Source organism: Salvelinus fontinalis, unplaced genomic scaffold (genome assembly GCF_029448725.1).
Source record: "Salvelinus fontinalis isolate EN_2023a unplaced genomic scaffold, ASM2944872v1 scaffold_2292, whole genome shotgun sequence".
In the NCBI taxonomy this organism is placed as follows: domain Eukaryota; kingdom Metazoa; phylum Chordata; class Actinopteri; order Salmoniformes; family Salmonidae; genus Salvelinus; species Salvelinus fontinalis.
The window spans coordinates 1-16,071 of NW_026602501.1; the positions used below are offsets into that span (position 1 = coordinate 1).

General features: G+C 43.8%; 3 non-coding genes across 3 annotated transcripts; all 3 read right to left on the minus strand.

The window, feature by feature from the left end:
* Positions 1-2,721: 2,721 nt before the first annotated feature.
* Positions 2,722-2,886, minus strand: LOC129850747 (U1 spliceosomal RNA). The gene has a single exon (XR_008758854.1). It is a non-coding gene; the product is annotated as a U1 spliceosomal RNA (small nuclear RNA).
* A 5,165-nt stretch (positions 2,887-8,051) lies between these two features.
* LOC129850748 (U1 spliceosomal RNA) lies at positions 8,052-8,215 on the minus strand. The gene has a single exon (XR_008758855.1). It is a non-coding gene; the product is annotated as a U1 spliceosomal RNA (small nuclear RNA).
* Positions 8,216-13,379: 5,164 nt separating this feature from the next.
* LOC129850746 (U1 spliceosomal RNA) lies at positions 13,380-13,543 on the minus strand. Its single transcript, XR_008758853.1, has one exon. It is a non-coding gene; the product is annotated as a U1 spliceosomal RNA (small nuclear RNA).
* Between the last annotated feature and the right edge of the window lie 2,528 nt (positions 13,544-16,071).

The window sequence follows — 16,071 nt, forward strand, 5'->3', positions numbered from 1 at the left end:
GTGGAATGGTAATGTATGAACCAGGGAAATGTCTGTGGAATGGTAATGTTTGACCAGGGAAATGTATGTGGCATGGTAATGGATGACCAGGGAAATGTCTGTGGTATGGGAATGATTGACCAGGGAAATGTCTGTGGCATGGTAATGGTTGACCAGAGAAATGTCTACAGCATGGTAATGGTTGACAAGGGAAATGTCTGTGGAATGGTTGACCAGGGAAATGTCTGCAGCATGGTTATGGTTGACCAGGGAAATGTATGTTGTCATGGTTGACCAGGGAAATGTCTGTGGCATGGTAATGGTTGACCAGGGAAATGTCTGTGGCATGGTAATGGATGACCAGGGAAATGGCTGTGGTAGGGTAATGGTTGACCAGGGAATGTCTGTGGAATGATTGACCAGGGAAATGTCTGTGGCATGGTAATGGTTGACAAGGGAAATGTCTGTGGCATGGTAATGGTTGACCAGGGAAATGTCTGTGGCATGGTTGACAAGGGAAATGTCTGTGGCATAGTAATGGTTGACCAGGGAAATGTCTGCAGCATGGTAATGGTTGACCAGGGAAATGTCTGTTGTCATGGTTGACCAGGGAAATGTCTGTGGCATGTTAATGGTTGACCAGGGAAATGTCTGTGGCATGGTAATGGTTGACCAGGGAAATGTCTGTGGCATGGTTGACCAGGGAAATGTCTGCGGCATGGTAATGGTTGACAAGGGAAATGTCTGTGGTATGGTAATGGTTGACCAGGGAAATGTCTGCAGCATGGTAATGGTTGACCAGGGAAATGTCTGTTGTCATGGTTGACCAGGGAAATGTCTGTGGCATGGTAATGGTTGACCAGGAAAATGTCTGTGGAATGATTGACCAGGGAACTGTCTGTGGCATGGTAATGGTTGACAAGGGAAATGTCTGGTGGCATGGTAATGGTTGACCAGGGAACTGTCTGTGGCATGGTAATGGTTTACAAGGGAAATGTCTGTGGCATGGTTGACCAGGGAAATGTCTGCGTTATGGTAATGGTTGACAAGGGAAATGTCTGTGGCATGGTAATGGTTGACCAGGGAACTGTCTGTGGCATGGTAATGGTTGACAAGGGAAATGTCTGTGGCATGGTAATGGTTGACAAGGGAAATGTCTGTGGCATGGTAATGGTTGACCAGGGAAATATCTGTGGCATGGTTAACCAGGGAACTGTCTGTGGCATGGTAATGGTTGACCAGGGAAATGTCTGTGGCATGGTAATGGTTGACCAGGGAAATGTATGTTGTCATGGTAATGGATGACCAGGGAAATGTCTGTGGTATGGTAATGGTTGACCAGGGAAATGTCTATGGAATGATTGACCAGGGAAATGTCTGTGGCATGGTAATGGTTGACCAGGGAAATGTCTACAGCATGGTAATGGTTGACAAGGGAAATGTCTGTGGAATGGTTGACCAGGGAAATGTCTGCAGCATGGTTATGGTTGACCAGGGAAATGTATGTTGTCATGGTAATGGTTGACAAGGGAAATGTCTGTGGCATGGTAATGGTTGACCAGGGAAATGTATGTGACATGGTAATGGATGACCAGGGAAATGTCTGTGGTATAGTAATGGTTGACCAGGGAATGTCTGTGGAATGATTGACCAGGGAACTGTCTGTGGCATGGTAATGGTTGACAAGGGAAATGTCTGTGGCATGGTAATGGTTGACCAGGGAAATGTCTGCAGCATGGTAATGGTTGACCAGGGAAATGTCTGTTGTCATGGTTGACCAGGGAAATGTCTGTGGCATGGTAATGGTTGACCAGGGAAATGTCTGTGGTATGGTAATGGTTGACCAGGAAAATGTCTGTGGAATGATTGACCAGGGAACTGTCTGTGGCATGGTAATGGTTGACAAGGGAAATGTCTGTGGCATGGTAATGGTTGACCAGGGAACTGTCTGTGGCATGGTAATGGTTGACAAGGGAAATGTCTGTGGCATGGTAATGGTTGACAAGGGAAATGTCTGTGGCATGGTAATGGTTGACCAGGGAAATATCTGTGGCATGGTTGACCAGGGAACTGTCTGTGGCATGGTAATGGTTGACCAGGGAAATGTCTGTGGCATGGTAATGGTTGACCAGGGAAATGTATGTTGTCATGGTAATGGTTGACCAGGGAAATGTCTGTCAAAGCTAATGTGATTATCCAAGTCATTCAATCAATTTCCTCCCTCTTAATTTTGATCAATATGTTACAATGAGCAGTAATCTATTGTTGTCAATTAATATTGCAAGTCAGCTAAGATCAAATTCTTATTTACATTGACTGCATACCCCGGACAAACCTGACGACGCTGGTCCAATTGTGCGCCGCCCTATGGGACTCCCAATCACGGCCGGATGTGATGCAGCCGGTTTATTGTGGCCTTATATTACAAACTGTCCAATAAATGACTTAATTATCTAGCAAATATAACCTCAATCCAGATGACCTTTTCCTTGACATAATCAGGACATGACAGGCATAATCAGCAGTGGTACAATAACAGATCACACACATTGTTGTTTTCAGAAGACAAAATGTATCTCTGAGGCCTTGGTTGCCTTTTAAACAGAGCCTACATTCTATATAGCCATTCATCAGATACGAAAATGGAAATGTTGACAAATCTCCTTCTCAATAGGAAAATCATCAGAACTCACCTGACATAACAATTTAAAACAGCTCAAACATTATTTTTAACATGAAGATCAGGGGAGAGCGCGAACGCAGTCCCCCACTACCATAAATTATGCAATCGAGATTTCCACATTTGAGAAATTCGCAGGGGTCAGCACAGCCGGAGTGCAATGGCTGAGCCTCGCCCTGGGTGAACCGCCTTCTTGATCACGGTGTCTCTCTTTGCCAGGTAAGTATGAGTTGTACACGTTGGTAGAGAGCTACTGATTCCAGGACAACGGTGTTTGACTCAAGGTTACCACTTCTACTACTGATAATATCACATCATATCGACCAGGGTTTAATGACATTTATGAATACAGTTGAGGACAAAGCGGTGGAAAAGCGATGCACTTTGTTTTACTATATTATATCACTGTCTGACTATCTTCCCATCATGCAACAAGGTAGAAATTCTATACATATTGATTTTTTTTGTCTAAATGTCTGTCTGATTACACACAAGTAGGCGACGTACCAAAATGCTGAAATCACGTTCGTGCACACACAGCCAACCGAATGACACCAACTATTTCTGGTGTTTTGTAGCGTTCCAGACGTTGTAGGAATAGTTTCATCACGCTTGTTTTCTGCTCTCAGTAAAATATGATTCCACCATCGACCACAGGGAAGCAACGACCCTCAGACATGGAGGAGAAACAGTCGCCTACTACTTCATCAACAACAAGACACACTAGTAGCTACTAAGGGGTGTGCTGACATGGACATACTCGAATTTGTAATTTATCCTAGTAGCAGGCTGCAGGACTCTAAATGATGATCCTATGATCAGACCAGAAACATGCCAGGAAAAGAGAGAGGATGAAATGATGAAGCCAGCGGAGGAAGAACTATAGCTTCACTCTATCCAATCAGAGCAGCAGGATCAACCTACAGCCCGCCCTTCTCTTTACAAATCAAATCAAGTTTATTTTATATAGCCCTTCGTACATCAGCTAATATCTCGAAGTGCTGTACAGAAACCCAGCCTAAAACCCCAAACAGCAAGCAATGCAGGTGTAGAAGCACGGTGGCTAGGAAAAACTCCCTAGAAAGGCCAAAACCTAGGAAGAAACCTAGAGAGGAACCAGGCTATGAGGGGTGGCCAGTCCTCTTCTGGCTGTGCAGGGTGGAGATTATAACAGAACATGGCCAAGATGTTCAAATGTTCATAAATGACCAGCATGGTCAAATAATAATAATCAGGTGTAAATGTCAGTTGGCTTTTCATAGCCGATCATTAAGAGTATCTCTACCGCTCCTGCGGTCTCTAGAGAGTTGAAAACAGCAGGTCTGGGACAGGTAGCACGTCCGGTGGACAGGTCAGGGTTCCATAGCCGCAGGCAGAACAGTTGAAACTGGAACAGCAGCAAGGCCAGGTGGACTGGGGACAGCACAGACACGGAAACTAGCCAGGTGATTTATTTAGATCACGCACATGACTGAGAGATTCTTGCTGGCACCCGAAAAAAAATATGTTTATTCCGATCACAGATTATTACAAAAAAGACTTAGATCATAATCGTATCAAGAAAATTGCCCATATCAGGTACGATCCTCGTTTTGTCTGACTACTCCACACACCTCTAGTAGCTACAGTAACAGAGACGTTAATAATGAACACATTGTTCTATCTGTGGTAATAGGACGTGGGAGAAACGTTTTTCTTAACAGTAAGTGTTACACGTATTGATGCATACGACATGCACATACTGAAATCACAGTCACAAATAGCTTGACTGAGTGGTTGTTTTGGCCTCAATAGCTGAGCTTGTATTTAATTATCTTTATTTAACCTTTATTTAACTAGGCAACAAATTATTTATTTACATTGACGGCCTACACCGGCCAAACCTGGACAACGCTGGGCCAATTGAATAGGCTACTACAACTCATAGTTTGTCGTACTTTTCAGACAGGTGATCTATTACAAATTATAAACTGGGTGGTTTGAGCCCTGAATGCAGATTGACAAAAACATATAATTTTACTGTTCTAATTTAGTTGGTAACCAGTTTCTAATAGCAATAATGTACCTCTGGGGTTGTGGTATATGGCCAATGTTAGATTGACCCCTATCCACAAGAAGGGCAGGAAAACAGACCTGTATCTATGTTGAGTATGCAGTCTAAGGTGCTGGAAGAAGTCATTTATGAATAGATGGATGAATATACTGGCAAGAATACTCTTATCAGAACTACAGTCTGGTTTTAGAAAGACCCACTCCACTGACATCTTTGTTTTGACTGACTTCATCAGGAAATAAATGGACCAGGGAAATGTCTGTGGTATGGTAATGGTTGACCAGGGAAATGTCTGTGGCATGGTAATGGATGACCAGGGAAATGTCTGTGGCATGGTAATGGTTGACCAGGGAAATGTCTGTGGCATGTAATGGATGACCAGGGAAAAGTCTGTTGGCATGGTAATGGTTGACCAGGGAAATGTCTGTGAAATGGTTGGTCAGGGAAATGTCTGTGGCATGGTAATGGATGACCAGGGAAATGTCTGTGGTATGGTAATGTTTGACCAGGGAAATGTCTGTGGAATGGTAATGTTTGACCAGGGAAATGTCTGTGGAATTGTAATGGTTGGCCAGGGAAATGTCTGTGGCATGGTAATGGATGACCAGGGAAATGTCTGTGGAATGGTAATGTATGAACCAGGGAAATGTCTGTGGAATGGTAATGTTTGACCAGGGAAATGTATGTGGCATGGTAATGGATGACCAGGGAAATGTCTGTGGTATGGGAATGATTGACCAGGGAAATGTCTGTGGCATGGTAATGGTTGACCAGAGAAATGTCTACAGCATGGTAATGGTTGACAAGGGAAATGTCTGTGGAATGGTTGACCAGGGAAATGTCTGCAGCATGGTTATGGTTGACCAGGGAAATGTATGTTGTCATGGTTGACCAGGGAAATGTCTGTGGCATGGTAATGGTTGACCAGGGAAATGTCTGTGGCATGGTAATGGATGACCAGGGAAATGGCTGTGGTAGGGTAATGGTTGACCAGGGAATGTCTGTGGAATGATTGACCAGGGAAATGTCTGTGGCATGGTAATGGTTGACAAGGGAAATGTCTGTGGCATGGTAATGGTTGACCAGGGAAATGTCTGTGGCATGGTTGACAAGGGAAATGTCTGTGGCATAGTAATGGTTGACCAGGGAAATGTCTGCAGCATGGTAATGGTTGACCAGGGAAATGTCTGTTGTCATGGTTGACCAGGGAAATGTCTGTGGCATGTTAATGGTTGACCAGGGAAATGTCTGTGGCATGGTAATGGTTGACCAGGGAAATGTCTGTGGCATGGTTGACCAGGGAAATGTCTGCGGCATGGTAATGGTTGACAAGGGAAATGTCTGTGGTATGGTAATGGTTGACCAGGGAAATGTCTGCAGCATGGTAATGGTTGACCAGGGAAATGTCTGTTGTCATGGTTGACCAGGGAAATGTCTGTGGCATGGTAATGGTTGACCAGGAAAATGTCTGTGGAATGATTGACCAGGGAACTGTCTGTGGCATGGTAATGGTTGACAAGGGAAATGTCTGGTGGCATGGTAATGGTTGACCAGGGAACTGTCTGTGGCATGGTAATGGTTTACAAGGGAAATGTCTGTGGCATGGTTGACCAGGGAAATGTCTGCGTTATGGTAATGGTTGACAAGGGAAATGTCTGTGGCATGGTAATGGTTGACCAGGGAACTGTCTGTGGCATGGTAATGGTTGACAAGGGAAATGTCTGTGGCATGGTAATGGTTGACAAGGGAAATGTCTGTGGCATGGTAATGGTTGACCAGGGAAATATCTGTGGCATGGTTAACCAGGGAACTGTCTGTGGCATGGTAATGGTTGACCAGGGAAATGTCTGTGGCATGGTAATGGTTGACCAGGGAAATGTATGTTGTCATGGTAATGGATGACCAGGGAAATGTCTGTGGTATGGTAATGGTTGACCAGGGAAATGTCTATGGAATGATTGACCAGGGAAATGTCTGTGGCATGGTAATGGTTGACCAGGGAAATGTCTACAGCATGGTAATGGTTGACAAGGGAAATGTCTGTGGAATGGTTGACCAGGGAAATGTCTGCAGCATGGTTATGGTTGACCAGGGAAATGTATGTTGTCATGGTAATGGTTGACAAGGGAAATGTCTGTGGCATGGTAATGGTTGACCAGGGAAATGTATGTGACATGGTAATGGATGACCAGGGAAATGTCTGTGGTATAGTAATGGTTGACCAGGGAATGTCTGTGGAATGATTGACCAGGGAACTGTCTGTGGCATGGTAATGGTTGACAAGGGAAATGTCTGTGGCATGGTAATGGTTGACCAGGGAAATGTCTGCAGCATGGTAATGGTTGACCAGGGAAATGTCTGTTGTCATGTTTGACCAGGGAAATGTCTGTGGCATGGTAATGGTTGACCAGGGAAATGTCTGTGGTATGGTAATGGTTGACCAGGAAAATGTCTGTGGAATGATTGACCAGGGAACTGTCTGTGGCATGGTAATGGTTGACAAGGGAAATGTCTGTGGCATGGTAATGGTTGACCAGGGAACTGTCTGTGGCATGGTAATGGTTGACAAGGGAAATGTCTGTGGCATGGTAATGGTTGACAAGGGAAATGTCTGTGGCATGGTAATGGTTGACCAGGGAAATATCTGTGGCATGGTTGACCAGGGAACTGTCTGTGGCATGGTAATGGTTGACCAGGGAAATGTCTGTGGCATGGTAATGGTTGACCAGGGAAATGTATGTTGTCATGGTAATGGTTGACCAGGGAAATGTCTGTCAAAGCTAATGTGATTATCCAAGTCATTCAATCAATTTCCTCCCTCTTAATTTTGATCAATATGTTACAATGAGCAGTAATCTATTGTTGTCAATTAATATTGCAAGTCAGCTAAGATCAAATTCTTATTTACATTGACTGCATACCCCGGACAAACCTGACGACGCTGGTCCAATTGTGCGCCGCCCTATGGGACTCCCAATCACGGCCGGATGTGATGCAGCCGGTTTATTGTGGCCTTATATTACAAACTGTCCAATAAATGACTTAATTATCTAGCAAATATAACCTCAATCCAGATGACCTTTTCCTTGACATAATCAGGACATGACAGGCATAATCAGCAGTGGTACAATAACAGATCACACACATTGTTGTTTTCAGAAGACAAAATGTATCTCTGAGGCCTTGGTTGCCTTTTAAACAGAGCCTACATTCTATATAGCCATTCATCAGATACGAAAATGGAAATGTTGACAAATCTCCTTCTCAATAGGAAAATCATCAGAACTCACCTGACATAACAATTTAAAACAGCTCAAACATTATTTTTAACATGAAGATCAGGGGAGAGCGCGAACGCAGTCCCCCACTACCATAAATTATGCAATCGAGATTTCCACATTTGAGAAATTCGCAGGGGTCAGCAAAGCCGGAGTGCAATGGCTGAGCCTCGCCCTGGGTGAACCGCCTTCTTCATCACGGTGTCTCCCTTGCCAGCTAAGTATGAGTTGTACACGTTGGTAGAGAGCCACTGATTCCAGGACAACGGTGTTTGACTCGAGGTTACCACTTCTACTACTGATAATATCACATCATATCGACCAGGGTTTAATGACATTTATGAATACAGTTGAGGACAAAGCGGTGGAAAAGCGATGCACTTTGTTTTACTATATTATATCACTGTCTGACTATTTTCCCATCATGCAACAAGGTAGAAATTCTATACATATTGATTTTTTTTGTCTAAATGTCTGTCTGATTACACACAAGTAGGCGACGTACCAAAATGCTGAAATCACGTTCGTGCACACACAGCCAACCGAATGACACCAACTATTTCTGGTGTTTTGTAGCGTTCCAGACGTTGTAGGAATAGTTTCATCACGCTTGTTTTCTGCTCTCAGTAAAATATGATTCCACCATCGACCACAGGGAAGCAACGACCCTCAGACATGGAGGAGAAACAGTCGCCTACTACTTCATCAACAACAAGACACACTAGTAGCTACTAAGGGGTGTGCTGACATGGACATACTCGAATTTGTAATTTATCCTAGTAGCAGGCTGCAGGACTCTAAATGATGATCCTATGATCAGACCAGAAACATGCCAGGAAAAGAGAGAGGATGAAATGATGAAGCCAGCGGAGGAAGAACTATAGCTTCACTCTATCCAATCAGAGCAGCAGGATCAACCTACAGCCCGCCCTTCTCTTTACAAATCAAATCAAGTTAATTTTATATAGCCCTTCGTACATCAGCTAATATCTCGAAGTGCTGTACAGAAACCCAGCCTAAAACCCCAAACAGCAAGCAATGTAGGTGTAGAAGCACGGTGGCTAGGAAAAACTCCCTAGAAAGGCCAAAACCTAGGAAGAAACCTAGAGAGGAACCAGGCTATGAGGGGTGGCCAGTCCTCTTCTGGCTGTGCAGGGTGGAGATTATAACAGAACATGGCCAAGATGTTCAAATGTTCATAAATGACCAGCATGGTCAAATAATAATAATCAGGTGTAAATGTCAGTTGGCTTTTCATAGCCGATCATTAAGAGTATCTCTACCGCTCCTGCGGTCTCTAGAGAGTTGAAAACAGCAGGTCTGGGACAGGTAGCACGTCCGGTGGACAGGTCAGGGTTCCATAGCCGCAGGCAGAACAGTTGAAACTGGAACAGCAGCAAGGCCAGGTGGACTGGGGACAGCACAGACACGGAAACTAGCCAGGTGATTTATTTAGATCACGCACATGACTGAGAGATTCTTGCTGGCACCCGAAAAAAAATATGTTTATTCCGATCACAGATTATTACAAAAAAGACTTAGATCATAATCGTATCAAGAAAATTGCCCATATCAGGTACGATCCTCGTTTTGTCTGACTACTCCACACACCTCTAGTAGCTACAGTAACAGAGACGTTAATAATGAACACATTGTTCTATCTGTGGTAATAGGACGTGGGAGAAACGTTTTTCTTAACAGTAAGTGTTACACGTATTGATGCATACGACATGCACATACTGAAATCACAGTCACAAATAGCTTGACTGAGTGGTTGTTTTGGCCTCAATAGCTGAGCTTGTATTTAATTATCTTTATTTAACCTTTATTTAACTAGGCAACAAATTATTTATTTACATTGACGGCCTACACCGGCCAAACCTGGACAACGCTGGGCCAATTGAATAGGCTACTACAACTCATAGTTTGTCGTACTTTTCAGACAGGTGATCTATTACAAATTATAAACTGGGTGGTTTGAGCCCTGAATGCAGATTGACAAAAACATATAATTTTACTGTTCTAATTTAGTTGGTAACCAGTTTCTAATAGCAATAATGTACCTCTGGGGTTGTGGTATATGGCCAATGTTAGATTGACCCCTATCCACAAGAAGGGCAGGAAAACAGACCTGTATCTATGTTGAGTATGCAGTCTAAGGTGCTGGAAGAAGTCATTTATGAATAGATGGATGAATATACTGGCAAGAATACTCTTATCAGAACTACAGTCTGGTTTTAGAAAGACCCACTCCACTGACATCTTTGTTTTGACTGACTTCATCAGGAAATAAATGGACCAGGGAAATGTCTGTGGTATGGTAATGGTTGACCAGGGAAATGTCTGTGGCATGGTAATGGATGACCAGGGAAATGTCTGTGGCATGGTAATGGTTGACCAGGGAAATGTCTGTGGCATGTAATGGATGACCAGGGAAAAGTCTGTTGGCATGGTAATGGTTGACCAGGGAAATGTCTGTGAAATGGTTGGTCAGGGAAATGTCTGTGGCATGGTAATGGATGACCAGGGAAATGTCTGTGGTATGGTAATGTTTGACCAGGGAAATGTCTGTGGAATGGTAATGTTTGACCAGGGAAATGTCTGTGGAATTGTAATGGTTGGCCAGGGAAATGTCTGTGGCATGGTAATGGATGACCAGGGAAATGTCTGTGGAATGGTAATGTATGAACCAGGGAAATGTCTGTGGAATGGTAATGTTTGACCAGGGAAATGTATGTGGCATGGTAATGGATGACCAGGGAAATGTCTGTGGTATGGGAATGATTGACCAGGGAAATGTCTGTGGCATGGTAATGGTTGACCAGAGAAATGTCTACAGCATGGTAATGGTTGACAAGGGAAATGTCTGTGGAATGGTTGACCAGGGAAATGTCTGCAGCATGGTTATGGTTGACCAGGGAAATGTATGTTGTCATGGTTGACCAGGGAAATGTCTGTGGCATGGTAATGGTTGACCAGGGAAATGTCTGTGGCATGGTAATGGATGACCAGGGAAATGGCTGTGGTAGGGTAATGGTTGACCAGGGAATGTCTGTGGAATGATTGACCAGGGAAATGTCTGTGGCATGGTAATGGTTGACAAGGGAAATGTCTGTGGCATGGTAATGGTTGACCAGGGAAATGTCTGTGGCATGGTTGACAAGGGAAATGTCTGTGGCATAGTAATGGTTGACCAGGGAAATGTCTGCAGCATGGTAATGGTTGACCAGGGAAATGTCTGTTGTCATGGTTGACCAGGGAAATGTCTGTGGCATGTTAATGGTTGACCAGGGAAATGTCTGTGGCATGGTAATGGTTGACCAGGGAAATGTCTGTGGCATGGTTGACCAGGGAAATGTCTGCGGCATGGTAATGGTTGACAAGGGAAATGTCTGTGGTATGGTAATGGTTGACCAGGGAAATGTCTGCAGCATGGTAATGGTTGACCAGGGAAATGTCTGTTGTCATGGTTGACCAGGGAAATGTCTGTGGCATGGTAATGGTTGACCAGGAAAATGTCTGTGGAATGATTGACCAGGGAACTGTCTGTGGCATGGTAATGGTTGACAAGGGAAATGTCTGGTGGCATGGTAATGGTTGACCAGGGAACTGTCTGTGGCATGGTAATGGTTTACAAGGGAAATGTCTGTGGCATGGTTGACCAGGGAAATGTCTGCGTTATGGTAATGGTTGACAAGGGAAATGTCTGTGGCATGGTAATGGTTGACCAGGGAACTGTCTGTGGCATGGTAATGGTTGACAAGGGAAATGTCTGTGGCATGGTAATGGTTGACAAGGGAAATGTCTGTGGCATGGTAATGGTTGACCAGGGAAATATCTGTGGCATGGTTAACCAGGGAACTGTCTGTGGCATGGTAATGGTTGACCAGGGAAATGTCTGTGGCATGGTAATGGTTGACCAGGGAAATGTATGTTGTCATGGTAATGGATGACCAGGGAAATGTCTGTGGTATGGTAATGGTTGACCAGGGAAATGTCTATGGAATGATTGACCAGGGAAATGTCTGTGGCATGGTAATGGTTGACCAGGGAAATGTCTACAGCATGGTAATGGTTGACAAGGGAAATGTCTGTGGAATGGTTGACCAGGGAAATGTCTGCAGCATGGTTATGGTTGACCAGGGAAATGTATGTTGTCATGGTAATGGTTGACAAGGGAAATGTCTGTGGCATGGTAATGGTTGACCAGGGAAATGTATGTGACATGGTAATGGATGACCAGGGAAATGTCTGTGGTATAGTAATGGTTGACCAGGGAATGTCTGTGGAATGATTGACCAGGGAACTGTCTGTGGCATGGTAATGGTTGACAAGGGAAATGTCTGTGGCATGGTAATGGTTGACCAGGGAAATGTCTGCAGCATGGTAATGGTTGACCAGGGAAATGTCTGTTGTCATGGTTGACCAGGGAAATGTCTGTGGCATGGTAATGGTTGACCAGGGAAATGTCTGTGGTATGGTAATGGTTGACCAGGAAAATGTCTGTGGAATGATTGACCAGGGAACTGTCTGTGGCATGGTAATGGTTGACAAGGGAAATGTCTGTGGCATGGTAATGGTTGACCAGGGAACTGTCTGTGGCATGGTAATGGTTGACAAGGGAAATGTCTGTGGCATGGTAATGGTTGACAAGGGAAATGTCTGTGGCATGGTAATGGTTGACCAGGGAAATATCTGTGGCATGGTTGACCAGGGAACTGTCTGTGGCATGGTAATGGTTGACCAGGGAAATGTCTGTGGCATGGTAATGGTTGACCAGGGAAATGTATGTTGTCATGGTAATGGTTGACCAGGGAAATGTCTGTCAAAGCTAATGTGATTATCCAAGTCATTCAATCAATTTCCTCCCTCTTAATTTTGATCAATATGTTACAATGAGCAGTAATCTATTGTTGTCAATTAATATTGCAAGTCAGCTAAGATCAAATTCTTATTTACATTGACTGCATACCCCGGACAAACCTGACGACGCTGGTCCAATTGTGCGCCGCCCTATGGGACTCCCAATCACGGCCGGATGTGATGCAGCCGGTTTATTGTGGCCTTATATTACAAACTGTCCAATAAATGACTTAATTATCTAGCAAATATAACCTCAATCCAGATGACCTTTTCCTTGACATAATCAGGACATGACAGGCATAATCAGCAGTGGTACAATAACAGATCACACACATTGTTGTTTTCAGAAGACAAAATGTATCTCTGAGGCCTTGGTTGCCTTTTAAACAGAGCCTACATTCTATATAGCCATTCATCAGATACGAAAATGGAAATGTTGACAAATCTCCTTCTCAATAGGAAAATCATCAGAACTCACATGACATAACATTTAAAACAGCTCAAACATTATTTTTAACATGAAGATCAGGGGAGAGCGCGAACGCAGTCCCCCACTACCATAAATTATGCAATCGAGCTTTCCACATTTGAGAAATTCGCAGGGGTCAGCACAGCCGGAGTGCAATGTCTGAGCCTCGCCCCGGGTGAACCGCCTTCTTGATCACGGTGTCTCCCTTGCCAGGTAAGTATGAGTTGTACACGTTGGTAGAGAGCCACTGATTCCAGGACAACGGTGTTTGACTCGAGGTTACCACTTCTACTTCTGATAATATCACATCATATCGACCAGGGTTTAATGACATTTATGAATACAGTTGAGGACAAAGCGGTGGAAAAGCGATGCACTTTGTTTTACTATATTATATCACTGTCTGACTGTTTTCCCATCATGCAACAAGGTAGAAATTCTATACACATTGATTTTTTTTGTCTAAATGTCTGTCTGATTACACACAAGTAGGCGACGTACCAAAATGCTGAAATCACGTTCGTGCACACACAGCCAACCAAATGACACCAACTATTTCTGGTGTTTTGTAGCGTTCCAGACGTTGTAGGAATAGTTTCATCACGCTTGTTTTCTGCTCTCAGTAAAATATGATTCCACCATCGACCACAGGGAAGCAACGACCCTCAGACATGGAGGAGAAACAGTCGCCTACTACTTCATCAACAACAAGACACACTAGTAGCTACTAGGGGTGTGCTGACATGGACATACTCGTATTTGTAATTTATCATAGTAGCAGGCTGCAGGACTCTAAATGATGATCCTATGATCAGACCAGAAACATGCCAGGAAAAGAGAGAGGATGAAATGATGAAGCCAGCGGAGGAAGAACTATAGCTTCACTCTATCCAATCAGAGCAGCAGGATCAACCTACAGCCCGCCCTTCTCTTTACAAATCAAATCAAGTTAATTTTATATAGCCCTTCGTACATCAGCTAATATCTCGAAGTGCTGTACAGAAACCCAGCCTAAAACCCCAAACAGCAAGCAATGTAGGTGTAGAAGCACGGTGGCTAGGAAAAACTCCCTAGAAAGGCCAAAACCTAGGAAGAAACCTAGAGAGGAACCAGGCTATGAGGGGTGGCCAGTCCTCTTCTGGCTGTGCAGGGTGGAGATTATAACAGAACATGGCCAAGATGTTCAAATGTTCATAAATGACCAGCATGGTCAAATAATAATAATCAGGAGTAAATGTCAGTTGGCTTTTCATAGCCGATCATTAAGAGTATCTCTACCGCTCCTGCGGTCTCTAGAGAGTTGAAAACAGCAGGTCTGGGACAGGTAGCACGTCCGGTGGACAGGTCAGGGTTCCATAGCCGCAGGCAGAACAGTTGAAACTGGAACAGCAGCAAGGCCAGGTGGACTGGGGACAGCACAGACACGGAAACTAGCCAGGTGATTTATTTAGATCACGCACATGACTGAGAGATTCTTGCTGGCACCCGAAAAAAAATATGTTTATTCCGATCACAGATTATTACAAAAAAGACTTAGCTCATAATCGTATCAAGAAAATTGCCCATATCAGGTACGATCCTCGTTTTGTCTGACTACTCCACACACCTCTAGTAGCTACAGTAACAGAGACGTTAATAATGAACACATTGTTCTATCTGTGGTAATAGGACGTGGGAGAAACGTTTTTCTTAACAGTAAGTGTTACACGTATTGATGCATACGACATGCACATACTGAAATCACAGTCACAAATAGCTTGACTGAGTGGTTGTTTTGGCCTCAATAGCTGAGCTTTTATTTAATTATCTTTATTTAACCTTTATTTAACTAGGCAACAAATTATTTATTTACATTGACGGCCTACACCGGCCAAACCTGGACAACGCTGGGCCAATTGAATAGGCTACTACAACTCATAGTTTGTCGTACTTTTCAGACAGGTGATCTATTACAAATTATAAACTGGGTGGTTTGAGCCCTGAATGCAGATTGACAAAAACATATAATTTTACTGTTCTAATTTAGTTGGTAACCAGTTTCTAATAGCAATAATGTACTTCTGGGGTTGTGGTATATGGCCAATGTTAGATTGACCCCTATCCACAAGAAGGGCAGGAAAACAGACCTGTATCTATGTTGAGTATGCAGTCTAAGGTGCTGGAAGAAGTCATTTATGAATAGATGGATGAATATACTGGCAAGAATACTCTTATCAGAACTACAGTCTGGTTTTAGAAAGACCCACTCCACTGACATCTTTGTTTTGACTGACTTCATCAGGAAATAAATGGACCAGGGAAATGTCTGTGGTATGGTAATGGTTGACCAGGGAAATGTCTGTGGCATGGTAATGGATGACCAGGGAAATGTCTGTGGCATGGTAATGGTTGACCAGGGAAATGTCTGTGGCATGTAATGGATGACCAGGGAAAAGTCTGTTGGCATGGTAGTGGTTGACCAGGGAAATGTCTGTGAAATGGTTGGCCAGGGAAATGTCTGTGGCATGGTAATGGATGACCAGGGAAATGTCTGTGGTATGGTAATGTTTGACCAGGGAAATGTCTGTGGAATGGTAATGTTTGACCAGGGAAATGTCTGTGGAATTGTAATGGTTGGCCAGGGAAATGTCTGTGGCATGGTAATGGATGACCAGGGAAATGTCTGTGGAATGGTAATGTATGAACCAGGGAAATGTCTGTGGCATGGTAATGGATGACCAGGGAAATGTCTGTGGTATGGTAATGTTTG